Source organism: Oenanthe melanoleuca, chromosome 5 (genome assembly GCF_029582105.1).
Source record: "Oenanthe melanoleuca isolate GR-GAL-2019-014 chromosome 5, OMel1.0, whole genome shotgun sequence".
Classification (NCBI taxonomy): Eukaryota; Metazoa; Chordata; class Aves; order Passeriformes; family Muscicapidae; genus Oenanthe; species Oenanthe melanoleuca.
In genome coordinates this window covers 60558168-60571184 of record NC_079339.1, presented here as the reverse complement: position 1 = coordinate 60571184, position 13017 = coordinate 60558168, and positions in this window count along the sequence as shown.

The window sequence follows — 13017 nt, the reverse complement described above, 5'->3', positions numbered from 1 at the left end:
ACAAGGTAGAAGTTTATTTTCTATCACTTAATATACCATAAAGCTATCTCAGTATGAACAGAGTTAGCAGCTCTTTAATCTGACACCAGTCCAAATCACAGTTTGAGTTTTTACTCGATTTACTTCAGCTTGCAGGGTCCTGTGCAGACAGACACAGCGCTCTGGATCACGGCAGGGTCAGAAGCAGTGGAGGGTGAAGTGTGCAAGAAGGAAATTGCTTTCATCAGTAATGATGATCATGAGTCTACAGACCTGGCAATGATTTTGAGTCCATGAGATCTATTTACTGCCAAAATGCCAGCAGTTGAGCAGTATTTGTTTGGAGTGTACTGAAATGGCCTGCAGCATCCTAGGGATGGCCTCTGTCACATTCCTTCTCCTCTGAGCCCATGGGCAGATTGCCATCACCCAGGCTGGCCAGGACACACAGAACACCTTGTGGTCCCACAGCTACTGGAGTAGGAGAAAAGCTGGAAAGCAACATCAGCAACTGATCCTGTGCCCTAGGTCTGTGACCTTGCAGGGGAGCTCTGGAGTCTCCAGCAGCCATAGGTTGGGTGACCAGGCAAGGCCAGCACACACTGCTGGGGTTTGGCATTTCCCAAAGGGCACAGACCAGCCCCTCAGCTGCCCCCAGAGCTGCTGTGTTTCTGGGCTCGTCAGTCCTTCCAGATAGCACCTGGTTCCATGGCCTCTGCTTCCTCACAGACCTATGGCAGCTTGAGTTCCTGGGGGCTCCTGCTCCCCCGTGGGCACGTGGGCAGGAGCTGCCCTTCAGGGTGCAGAGCCGACTGTGCCCATCCCCTGAGCTGCATCTCCACTGTGCACGGGCACAAGTGGGTGGAAACACCCTCACAAACACAGCAAACCTCCCTCCCACAGCAAACACCCTGCCCGCTTTTCCACGAACACCAGTGCAGGTCCTGCATGGGACAGGCCTTCTCTTGCATGAAACAGGCAGCACTGTCAGGATAGGGTACTGAGAAAAAGGAGGAGCAAGATACTTCTGGATACTGCTTGGATACTTCACCATCATTTCAGATTTGTGGACTAACACAATACATTTCCTGATGAAGGGCTGAGCTTCTGTGCTGAATCATAGAATCATAGAATCTAGATTCTGGATTCTAAATTCTAGAATCATAGAATCATCAAGTCACAGAATCATAGAATCATAGAATATACTGAATTGGAAGGGACCCATTGGGAGCATCGAGACCAACACTTGTCCCTATGCAGGAAACCCCAAGAACACCACCATGTGTCTGAGAGCATTATCCAAACATATCTACCTTGCAAGGAACATGTTGAAGTAGCCTGTGAAGCACCATGTCAAAAATGCTTCTCTAGAAAATTATATAGAGAGACTGAAGCACTTTTCAGTGAGGGAAATAAGGCTGATATCACTGGCAGTAGAATGACAATATTTTTTGCATTGGAAAGGATGCAATGGATGGATCATGAAGAAAAACACAACAAAATGAATAATCTTAGTGACTCAAAGTTTTAGAGAACCAGTCTTTAAATCTGACATATGTTTAAGTACAAGTGATCCCACAACGCAACAATGAAACAAAGTGTAGAAGCTCATCTTTCTACATGCATATTTTCTATGTTTTGTTTTGTAGCTTCTTGTTGTTCCCCATAACTTCCATTTTCTAATTAATTTTAAAATAAATTCAGAATAGTTTTATGATTAAAAAGCTGTCACCAAAATAGTTTTATGACTAAATGGCTGTCATCAGAACTTGTAATATCCCTGCTTTATGTGCTTGAATTTTCTTTAATGAGGCTATGAACTTAATAATCAGAAAGATTTTGATTACCTCAAAATGAGTAGTAAATTTCCAGAGCAATACTAGTGGGATTAATTTATTTTTTTAAAGAAAAGTCAAGCCTTTAAATTTTTAAGCTATTATAAAACTCCACTGTCTGAAATGGACCTAACAAGATCAGCTTGCATGATTATTTTGCAAACAGTATTACTTATATTGAAAGCAATTACCCCCCATCTGTAAAACCATGCACTATACTCCAGGAAATTTTAAGTGCCCAAACAGGCAGAGCTACACTGCAAATTTTATTACTCCAAAAAAGGCTAGTTACTCTATTAGGGAATCTTTTCAACTAAAATATAAATGACAGCCATTCTGCAATTCATTTGTATGAATAATGTGCATCTAGATTGTAGAATCAGGTTGTGGTGCTTGTCTATGAAGTATTTCTCAGCAAAAAATCCAGGGACAAGAGCTAAAAAAAATCTTCAAGTGCTGTTCCTAAATATGTGCAAGAAGTATATTCTTAGAAAAAGGACAAAGCAGTAGTAAACTGAAATTTTAGTATTTTCTGCCTTTCCTGTATTAGCCAGTTATATTGTTCATGTGAGGGTGCAGTTTTCAGGTCCTGTTCCTCTAGGTAGCCAGGCTACCACACGGGGTAGACTGTAAGTCAAGTGCCAGGGAACATTCCCAGGACTCAGTCCTCAACACTGCCATAATGCCAAAGGCCTTCTGCACAGCAATCCTCTGTGAGATTCTGTGCATTGTTCCAAATAACTCCTGGGCATGGGTCAGGAATTAGATCAGGGGGCATCATCTACAGCAGCTGTTCTGGAAAGAGGCGAATTTAGCATTCAAAAGGGGTGGTTTGGAGCTGCAGCATGTGACGACAGTGCTGGTCATGTTCTACTGGGCTCTTGAGAGGCATCTGAAGCTGCCATGGCTTTGAGGGGCTCTGAGGCACTGGCACAGAGGGGCCCTGCCCGGGCAGGGGTGAGAGCTGTGGGCACTGGACAAGGTGCTGATCTTTACTGCCCCTGAGCACATGGTCTATGCGCAACACATGGCCATTGTTTTCCTGCTGGTGCACTTCAGAACTGTTAATCCATCCTTAATCTTGGTTGAAATATCTTTCTCAGCATGTACCTTCTGCTTTGGGATGGATTTCTGGGGATACCTGTGTTGCCTTTAGGAGCTGGAACAGAGATCACACAGAGTTAGGGGAAATAAATGGGTATTTATTGAAAGGCCTTCAAAGGCCACACCCTGGCAGCAACAGTGCCACAGCGTGGCCCCTGCCCTGCCCGAGTAGCTCCACGGTGGATGCAAAAGAGGGCTTGGTCACAGGATTTCACATTTTTATAGACTTCAGTCCATTTACATACAGGAGTCAACCATCCAATTAATAGTCTCAAATTGTAAGGTGTCCTCCTCCTCTTCTCCTGGCTGGCCTGCCCTCCTCTTCTCATGTTGTTTATACTTTGGACCTGGAGTCTGAAGAAACTGTCCTTGAGTCCATAGCTGGTATCGGACTGTTTCGCCTTTATCACCCTGAAGCACAACAGAAAGCACACCCCAGCAGAACAGAAAACTGGGATCTTAAGGCATCACCTGGGCCCAGAGCAAGCAACTGCAGCTCCCTTACCTGTGCCAGTCATGGGTCAGTGGAGGACACACCTTTTTAACCAGGGACTGAGATTTCCTCCTTGATGCAGAAGATTTGCTAGTAGGACACTCAGAGATAGGGTTATTTTCCTTTCTTCAATTACTACTTTTGTCAATACAACAAGCAGGGGAGAAAAGTTTTCATTTTCACAGCCACTTTTAAGTATAAACTATTATTGAAAGTAGTGTTATCTTGAGATAAATAAAAGTTCAATGACAACTTTTTCCTGAACTTTATTATACAATTGTGTAGCATTTTCTCCTGCTTTGTCTTGTCTTTTAATGTTCCCTAATACCGTTGCAGCGTAGACTATCAGAGTACTTCTAAACTATCTCAGCCAAACAAAGGTACTTTCATATTTCCTCACATAGTGTTCATAGGTGTTTTGTGATCATTTTTTGCTGTTTATTTACAACAAAACAAATAAAGCATTTAAACCTGAAGCTCAGAAATGGGAAATTCCAGCTTCCTGTCATCTCTGCTGTCTCAAGTATAAAATCTTCAATATGTTTTTCTGAAGTTTGTCATGTCAATACTAAGAAAATACCTGTCTATCTCTCTGCTCGTTTCTCTTAGACATCTGTAAGGCTTGCATTACTCTGGTACCTGTCAGAGAACAAATGCCACTGCTTTGTATGGTGCCAATGGGAAATCCAGCTTTGACACAAAAACAGCCAGTCTCAGTGTAAAGGCTGTTCCTTCCTTTGGCTAATAGAATCAATTAATAAACTCTTTGCTCTTAGATTTGTTCTTCCTTTGTCTTGTGCACTGTCATAGGCTTAAGGCTGACTGGTCTACTCAGTAGAGTCCTCAATCTAAAACTACTTAGTAACAACATCCTTCCTTAATTCTAAAACAAGAGGCCTGTAAGCAAAAAATAACTGATTCACATTCTTCCATTCAAATTTAGGTATGATCCAACATTCAGGATCCATGACAGTGCACTTACTGGCACATGACTGGTAAATTATCCAACATGCTTTGATATCACAATGAGGACAAAACAAAGGCAAGGATGAGAATGTGACATGTGATATTAAAATGCCATGACACAACTCTCTTAACAGCCCCTTCTCTCTGATCCTGGGCTGCAGCCCCAGCCAGCTAAGTGGCATTTAGTGGGCTCAGTCTAGTAGACCCAGGTCCATTTTGTACTGGGGAACCCCAGACTGCACCCAGTGACTGTTCCAAGCCTCGCCCTTGCCAGGCAGAGAGAAGCACCAGCTCCTCACCTGGCTGGCTGTGCCCTTGTTGGCACAGCCCAGGGCACAGTTGGCTTTTTCTGCAAGGCATGGTGATGTCTCCTGCTTGACTGGTACACCAGGACCCTCAGACCCTTTTCTGCAGGGCTGCCTTCTTAGCAGCTAACCCATCTTCCCTTGTGCGTGTCGTTACTGCATCTCAGACATAGGTCTCTGTATTGCTGAACTTAAACAAGATCTAAGCTTATATTAGAATCAAGTTCAAAGACAGAATCAGACAATGTTTCTCCTTGGTATTTTACAGGGGAGTGCTCAAATTCAGGGAGTGTCTGCAGCAGTCTTGTGCTGGATTTTTGTGGCTTAGCTCTGGCCAGCAGTGAAGCACCACAGAGCTGCCCCCTCACCCCCAGTGGGGAGGAGAATCAAAGAGGGAAAATAAAACCCTGTGGGTTGAGATGATAACAGTTTAATGATTGAAATAAAATACTGCGTGATAACACTAAGGATAATAGTTAAAACAATGATAATAACAATTACTATGAAAAGGGGAGATAGAGAGAGAGAGAAGGTGAGAGAGGAATAAAACCCAAGATACAAAAATGATGCTGAGTACTATCGCTCACCACTCACTGACCCATCCCCAGCCTGTCCCCTAGCAGTGATTGTCCTGTCCCCACCAATTCCCCCCAGTTTATATATTGGGCATGGGTTTTTGTGGTGTGGAATATCCCTATGGTCAGTCTGGATCCCTGTGGTCAGTCTGGGTCACCTACACCAGCTGTGCTCCCTTCTGGCTTCTTGTTCCCCTTCTCACTAGCAGAGCTGGAAATCTTGAAAAGTCCTTGGCAGGGTGAACACTGCTGAGCAACAACCAAATCATCAGCATGTTATCAATATTATTCTCATCCTAAATCTGAAACACAGCCCTGAAATATGAGCTGCTGACCTGAAAATTAACTCTAAAATTAACTCCCAGCTGAAAGCAGGACACAGATGAATGTTCAGCTTCAGAGCTTTCAGCTCTGGGGAGAGGAACCAGATGTGCCGCAGTGCAGTTGCTGACTAATTGCCAAATACCAGGGACACATGCTGAAAAATAATCCCCAAAGAACCAATGTCAAGAGTGCTTTTGTAATATATTCAAAATATATTCTAAACTTGCAGTTTTCATTGGTTAAAGTTTAACACAACATGCTGCAGCATGTCTTCTACTGCTGCATCTTGCTTACACTAATATTCCTCTCTCAGGTTTGTTTGTTATCTCAGTCCCTTTCTTCTCTCTCTATTCACTTTCCACAGAAAATGGAAAGCATGTTTTCATTCTCACAATCCAATTTTCTTTGGGACAAGACTGTTCCTATTAATCTCATTTTAATATTGTAATTAACTGTTTCATCAGATAATAAAATCCTCTTCATTTTGAAGAACCTTTGTTGAGTTCAAAAAGCAACTACATATCTTGTAATTCTGAGGTTCAAAGAAATCTAAATTAAAAAACTGACCAACTCAGCACCATAAGTGTAATTTGCAACTCACATTGTCTTCTCTAGTTCTGCCTAGGAAAATAATGTAAAACTGTATTACTCCTGAAGTGGACACATAGTGTCTTCAAGGTAAACAGATCAGATATTAGGGATAAAAAGGATCCCAGAAGAGTAGCCACATAACCCTACATAATGTGTGAAATCTAGGATAAATTCTGTTTCAGTTAGAAACTCTTGGAGGGCATTATTTACAGGCAAATGAAAAAGAACAAGCTTTCATGAAGAGACTGTAAGAGGCTGCTCATCTTGTTCCTTTCTTACAGGAGCTGAGGACCACTTAATCCTCTCTCAACACCTGCTCACCTCCTGGGCTGCCCCACGATCATCCCTCTCCTGTGCTGCTGTGCTCATTTCTGCACTGCTTGGGCACTCCTCAGTGCCTCGTTCAGTGGTGCTATCAGTCCCTATTTGCTTGTGCATCAACAGTCACCTGAGAGGTCACTTTTGCTCTTTTTAGATCCATTACTGATATATCATTTTTAAGGTCAATTTATTCTTTTTCAATTACTAAAGGCCTGATCAGGAAAGATGTCCAGCCTCTTATTAGCAGCTTGAGCACTAACACTGGTCTCTGGATTACTTTGTGGGCATTTAAACATTATTGCTTGACTGTTATATCCACTTACTCTAGCAGTAGTTAGGATAAGCATATGAACAATTAATGTTGCATAGAGAAGGAAAAGCTGTGAATTTGCATCAAAAATGTAGAATGTCTGCCATTCAAGGTAAATATATAAATTACTTCCCTTGAGGAAGAAAACCAGCTAAGGTACTAGGCCGATTCTTGAGGGGAAGGGATGCTCAACAAAGCAAAGAATCTGTTCTACATGTGTTTTTTTTTTTTTTTTTTGGTTTTTTTTTTTTTTTTTTTAACTTAGAATTAGGATATTGTTATTTGAGTATAACAGCTAGCAGAGGTCCATCAAAAGGAAATTGAGGACTATGCTTATTCACCATTTGCCACCTTATAGTTCCTGTCCAGAGATGTTGCATCCATCTGAAAACTATCTAATTCTAAACCCAAATTTGAGTCCTTTGGGGATTTTTGTCATTGTTCTGGTTCAAATTTTTAGTAAACTGGGAAATAAATTCTTGCATCTGTGGAAACTGGCAGGAAAGAGCTCACACTAGAGGGCAAACATCTGCAAATGTGTGTGATAGTGAGGCTGTAGTAAATAGTGAGCCCCAAAGCTTTGGGGGCGGGGTTGGACACATGCTCCGAGTCCCTCAAGACAGGCTCAGTGCCCAGCCCAGCCCAGCCCGGCAGGGCAGCACTCTGGGAGGGAGCTGGGTGGCTGCTCTGGACGCAGGCTCTGCTGCCCTGCTCCAGCTGGAGTCTCTCGAGCAGAAGCCCGGGACAAGGCAAGCAGCATTCTTCACAGATGCTGGACTCTTAATTAGCAATTAGCTTTTGACTCCATCTAATTAGATAAGAAGTTATCTGATTAGATTTCAGGACATTAACTCATGTTGTGTCTGGCTGCTCATTTAAATTCATTTGGCTTTATTCCATGACCGGAGAATCCTAACATTCTGCACTGGATTAGAAACCAGTCTGCCAAGCAGGATTTTTTTAATAACTGACTTTCCTGATCTTTTTTTTTTGTTTTATTTTTGTTTGTTTGTTTGGTGTTTTTTGTTTACTTTGTTTTGGTTTGGTTTTTTCTCTGTTTTAAACTAAACTCAGAGAACTGAACTTAATAAATCAGCTAATTCAAGGCATTTTCTGTAGATATTACGTATTTATTTGTGACTTTAAAAAAAATTGTAATACTACTTTAATAAGTATATAGGTCTGATTTGAACCAAGTAATTCAGTGTCCATATTTTGAGATATTGAGTCAAGTTCTGTCTGCTTTTCATTGCAAAGAGAACACAAGCGATAAGAATAAAATAACTGTGTAACAGTTAAAACTCTGGTGGAAGAGCCAAGTTTCCTATGGGGCAGAGCTCTATATCAAGTGAGAGCAGCTCTGTGAAGAGTTATGCTCTCTCTACACCCATCTGGGCTTTCACAACATCACATCACATCACATCACATCACATCACATCACATCACATCACATCACATCACATCACATCACATAACAACACATATCACACAGATCACACAGGTTTTTGCAGGAACCTGCCTTAGCACTTTCTGTCTAGGAGCCACCAGAGCAGGGACCTTACCAAAACCCAAGTTCTCAGATACTAGTGCATAGTGTCAGGAATAACTGGAGCATCCAAAGGGCTTGGAGAGTTTGCATCACACTATATGTCTCCAAAACCACAAGAAGCATTTTGAGATGTACTTGTGTGATTTTGGAAAGTGGCCCTTTTCAAACTGAGGGGGAATCTCCGTGCATAGGAATGCAGTGAAATTTCAAATGCAATAAGACTCCAGTCCCCTGCTCCATTCCCAAGACAGGAATTGTCATTTTACTGAGCCCAGGCCCTTTACCACATGAATCCCCTGTTCTCACAGAACTCAGCCCAATACAAAAGCAGCTTGTCTCTGCTCACTTAGCTGCTGCTGGGGACTAGCAGCAAAAATCTGGCATTGAGGTTTCAAAAGACCCCATCCATCTGTTACTTCAACAAAGACTTTTCTGCCATGTTATTCTGTGCAGAATGTTGGGAAGATACAGTCTAGTCCTCCGCTTTACAAATACACTCTTACCTTTGAGTTAATATTATGTATAAACTTCTCAACAACTAAAGTCGTGATCTTCTGGCAGTGTCTGACTTATGCCCACATTTAAAAATCAGAATGTTCCATGACAGCAACAACAATAGTAATACTGACAATAATAGCTATTGTTGTTGCTCTTGTTATTGTTATTCAGAATGGAATGGAGATAGTACAACTCATTTCATGAGTGAGGTCACATAGGAAATTTGTATGGAATCAGGGTGGCTTCCTTTAAAACTCATTACATAAACAAGTTAACAATGCAAACATGAGTACTTCATGTAGACAGAAAATATGGACAATAGCACTTGGCCTGCTAAATTTCATAACACTACCTGATTCAGAGTGCTTCTCAGCCTATTTGCACATTTTAAAAGTTTATTTTTGAGCAGGTTAAAATGATCTGTTTGATTCCTCAAAGAAGAGAAAAATGTAGTTTCAGTTTTATTAATTAGGAAAATTATAATATCTTGTAAAATTTTTGAATAATTGTATAATTTCCCCTTGCATTTAAAACATGATAATGAAACTAGAAGAAAGTCAAAAGGGATATATTCAGGCACTATGGGTTTTTGTGTACCTTTAAGGCTTTGCACTGTCCATGTGAAGAGTCACAGTCAACCTTAGTGACTCTAAGGGATCATATCAGGAACAATTTACAAAGCTGTGCCTCTAGAATGGATTGACTAGCTCAAAAATCTTCACAGTTTTATTGACTGCAGGCAAGCACACTCTGGCTGATCTCTAAAAAGCTCCATGAAAGAACTCTTCAGCAGTTCTTTGAAAAACAGATAGAGACATAGGTAAATAAACTTGAAGTTTCAAATAGATACAAAAGAGCTCAATCTTACCTTGCTGCTCTTTACTAAAGTGCATAGAAACCTTGTGGGAAGCTCTGAAGTCTCATAAAGGAGCTGCTGATCAGAGCACAAAGCTGAAGCCACAAGAAGCAGGACACACAGCATTAAATATGAGCTCATTCTGAAAGGTCCAGTCTGAATTAATTACAACATCTCTGTTTTGGTTCTATTTTTGCTGTAGGTCTTGTTCTTTGCCATCCCAAAGCAGGTTGTTGGTCTGTGGTACTCTCTGGTGCTTTGCTCTTGGATCCTGCAGCCCAACCAGGAGGGCAGAGCAGTGTTTGTTCGTCTGTGGGTGCCCAGAGAAGGGGTTTGACCTCATCCCCAGGACGAGCCCCTCACTGCAGCAGGACCTTGTCATTGGGCAAAGGCCACCAGCACAGTACTGAGCTGTCTCATTGTGCTGCATCACTGCTTGAAGAGGGGTTTTACCTCAGGTTTTACACATGAAACTTCAGGGCTTGTAAAGATTAGCACAGAGGATTGTATTGTCCAGTGAAACCGCCGATTTCCAATGAACAAAAAAATAAGATATCTTAAGATATAAAAGATATAAGATATCTTATATCTTAAAATACCTTATTTTAGAAATTATTAATTGACAGGACAGGAAATTTGAAAGCAATGTCTTTCTATATCTCCTTATCCAGTACCTTTCCACTGAACAAATACACTTATTTATTTAATGAGTTCCCCAGTAACTTCAGGGAATAAAAGTTCATAGCAGCATTGAATAACTGCATCAAAATAAGAGTGGAGACTGATAAAAGCAAGTACTACCTCCCTGCCCCCAGATGATGACCCCTTCCCACAGGTGCAGGAGCACACGTCGGGCTGGGCTGTAGCTGCTGGGGCCATGGCCTGGGATGGATGCTGTGCCCCAGCCCTGCTGCCCAAGCACTGTCAGCCCCTGGCAGAGTCATCTGTGCCCTTCTGCCACTCCCAGGAGCTGCATCCATGGGGCATGGATGTTCTTGTGTGGGGGTCCAGAGTATTCCTCTGGCTTCCTTGGAAGGTTTAAGACCCCCCTGGCGGGGTCCCCAAAGACCCTGGAATGAGACCCAGGTGTCTCGGGGGCTGGATTTGGCTCCTTGGAGCAGTTTGCCAACATTGAGAGAAGAAATGCAAGCCACAAAAGTAAATGGAGTGTAAATTAGGCTGTTAGAATGTAGAATTAGCAGATTTCTAGAATGTTTGTGATAAGGGACACGTGGCCAAGATGGAGAATTGGGGGTGTGGATATTCTTCCTCCTTCTTCTCCGTGTCATCCATGCTGGGTGACACACTGGCACTCTTAGATTGGATGAGAACAGATCTGGACCATGTAACAAGATTGTATTGTATTGGGGGTCATTTGTAAATACCTAGTACGTAGTTTAGACTATAAAAGATAAATCCTGCCTCTGCCAGGCGGATTCTGCCATGGATGTCTGGCGAGCAGACTGCTGTTCGCTGGACAAAGCATTCCTGAGATAAGCAACAATAAACAACCATGAAAACCTCTAAGAACAGCCTCCTGCAGTCTCTCATCGGCGGGCATTGGAAAGAGCTGGGTTCCAAACCACCTGCATGTCCACCAGAGGTGATCTCAGCTCTAAGGAGACACCTCAGGATGTGACATTTGGCGTCCTCTGGATGGGCTGCAGCCTACAAAGGTGGGTGCGGACCCCTGAACCCTGAAAACCCAGCTCGAGAAGGTGCACACAGCTGGAGGAGACCCCCTCAGGCAGAGACATTTGACCACCTGGCTGGTCCTTGTAGCCTGCAAAGGCAGGTACAGACCTCCAGAAGACCGAGCTTCAGAAGAGGCACGCCGTTGAAAAGGACTGCGGAGGAGATTTTTGGCCCTCTGCCAAGAAAAGCCGCGGTCAGACGCGAGTCGGAGAGGAGGTGTCCCGGGAAGCCTCGCTCCTGTGCACTGCTGGTCAGTTTCAGGAACCTCCGAATCGATTTTGGACAAATTGCTTTTGGGTAAGACGGTTCAGATTCAGATACATCATAGGAACACTATAGGCAGAACTCTCAGCCAGGAACAGCTCACTTTACTATCCACTTTGAAAGTTTTAGCTTTTGTTCATCCTGTCTCTGTCACAGAGAAGGAATTCTGAGATTTGCTTGTGTGGGTGAAGCTTCATTACCCACAGGCAGAAACAAATGTACTATTTATAGCAGGATTCTGGCAAAAAGTTAATTGTAATTGATATAAGTCTGTAACTCTGAAAGATAAGGGAGTGAAGGACTCACGAAAGTGTAGCTTTATCCAGTCTCTCCTTGGCAGAAAGCAATTAAAGTCCCTCAGAGACTGGGGAAGGATTCTCACCTAGCTATGAGCTGGGGGAGGGAAATTTATGTCTGCCGTGCCAGCAGCAGCGGGTTCAGCAAAGGATTTTTTAATGGTAGCACAAGTTATGTTAGAGGCATTGTCTGCTGAAAAAATAAAGGTTTCTAGTCCTCTGAAGGCCATAGAGGGTCTCTCAGGACTTGAAAAGGGGACATCCAGCCAGCAGCTGGTGTCTACACAAACTGTCTGCCAGCAGCAGACCAGTTCGTCTTCGGACATCCTAGATTCCTCAGATTCACCCAAATTCATAGAATTACCTGAACCTACCCCTAAATCGGGAAAACTCAGAATAGAGGTTTTTCCAAAGAATTTTGACGATTTAGACTTTTGTTTTTTCAATCCCTCAAAAATGACCTCACCACCAGCAGGGAGGCAATTGCATTCTACCCGGGGAGCGGTGGGGGGATCAAGGGAGGGAGATGAAATGGGACACACGATACCTTATACTTCTACAATGCTAGAACAGACAATTCGTGGTGCTGCGGGAATACACAGAGTAACTGCAACGCCATCGGGATTTCAGATCAGGGACACTTCACCGGCTTTGACACCACTTTCACGGAGAGGGACGCCACAGATCTCGGAAAGCGGGGCGGGGGGGACAGGAACGCGTGCGGCAGCGGCGGGGGGTGGAGATATGAGTATAGAAACCGCAGCGCGATTCATTGTCCGCGGAAAAACCCCGTTGGTCAGTGGCACTTCATGGGGAACCCAGGCGGAGCGACCCCCAGGGGCGGCGGGATCGATCCCTGACGCGGCGGGCGGGGGAATTTCTCGCGGCCGGGGGGAGGTGGCTCCGGGCGGGATCGGCGCGGCGAGATTCGCGGGGGTGGCACTGCCCATGCCGGGGACGGGCTGGGTCTCGGCTGCCGGCACAGGAGCGGCGGCGGGGCCAGCCATGCCCGGGGGGGACGAGTCACACCCGGGAGGGAGAGCAGGACAGCCCAAC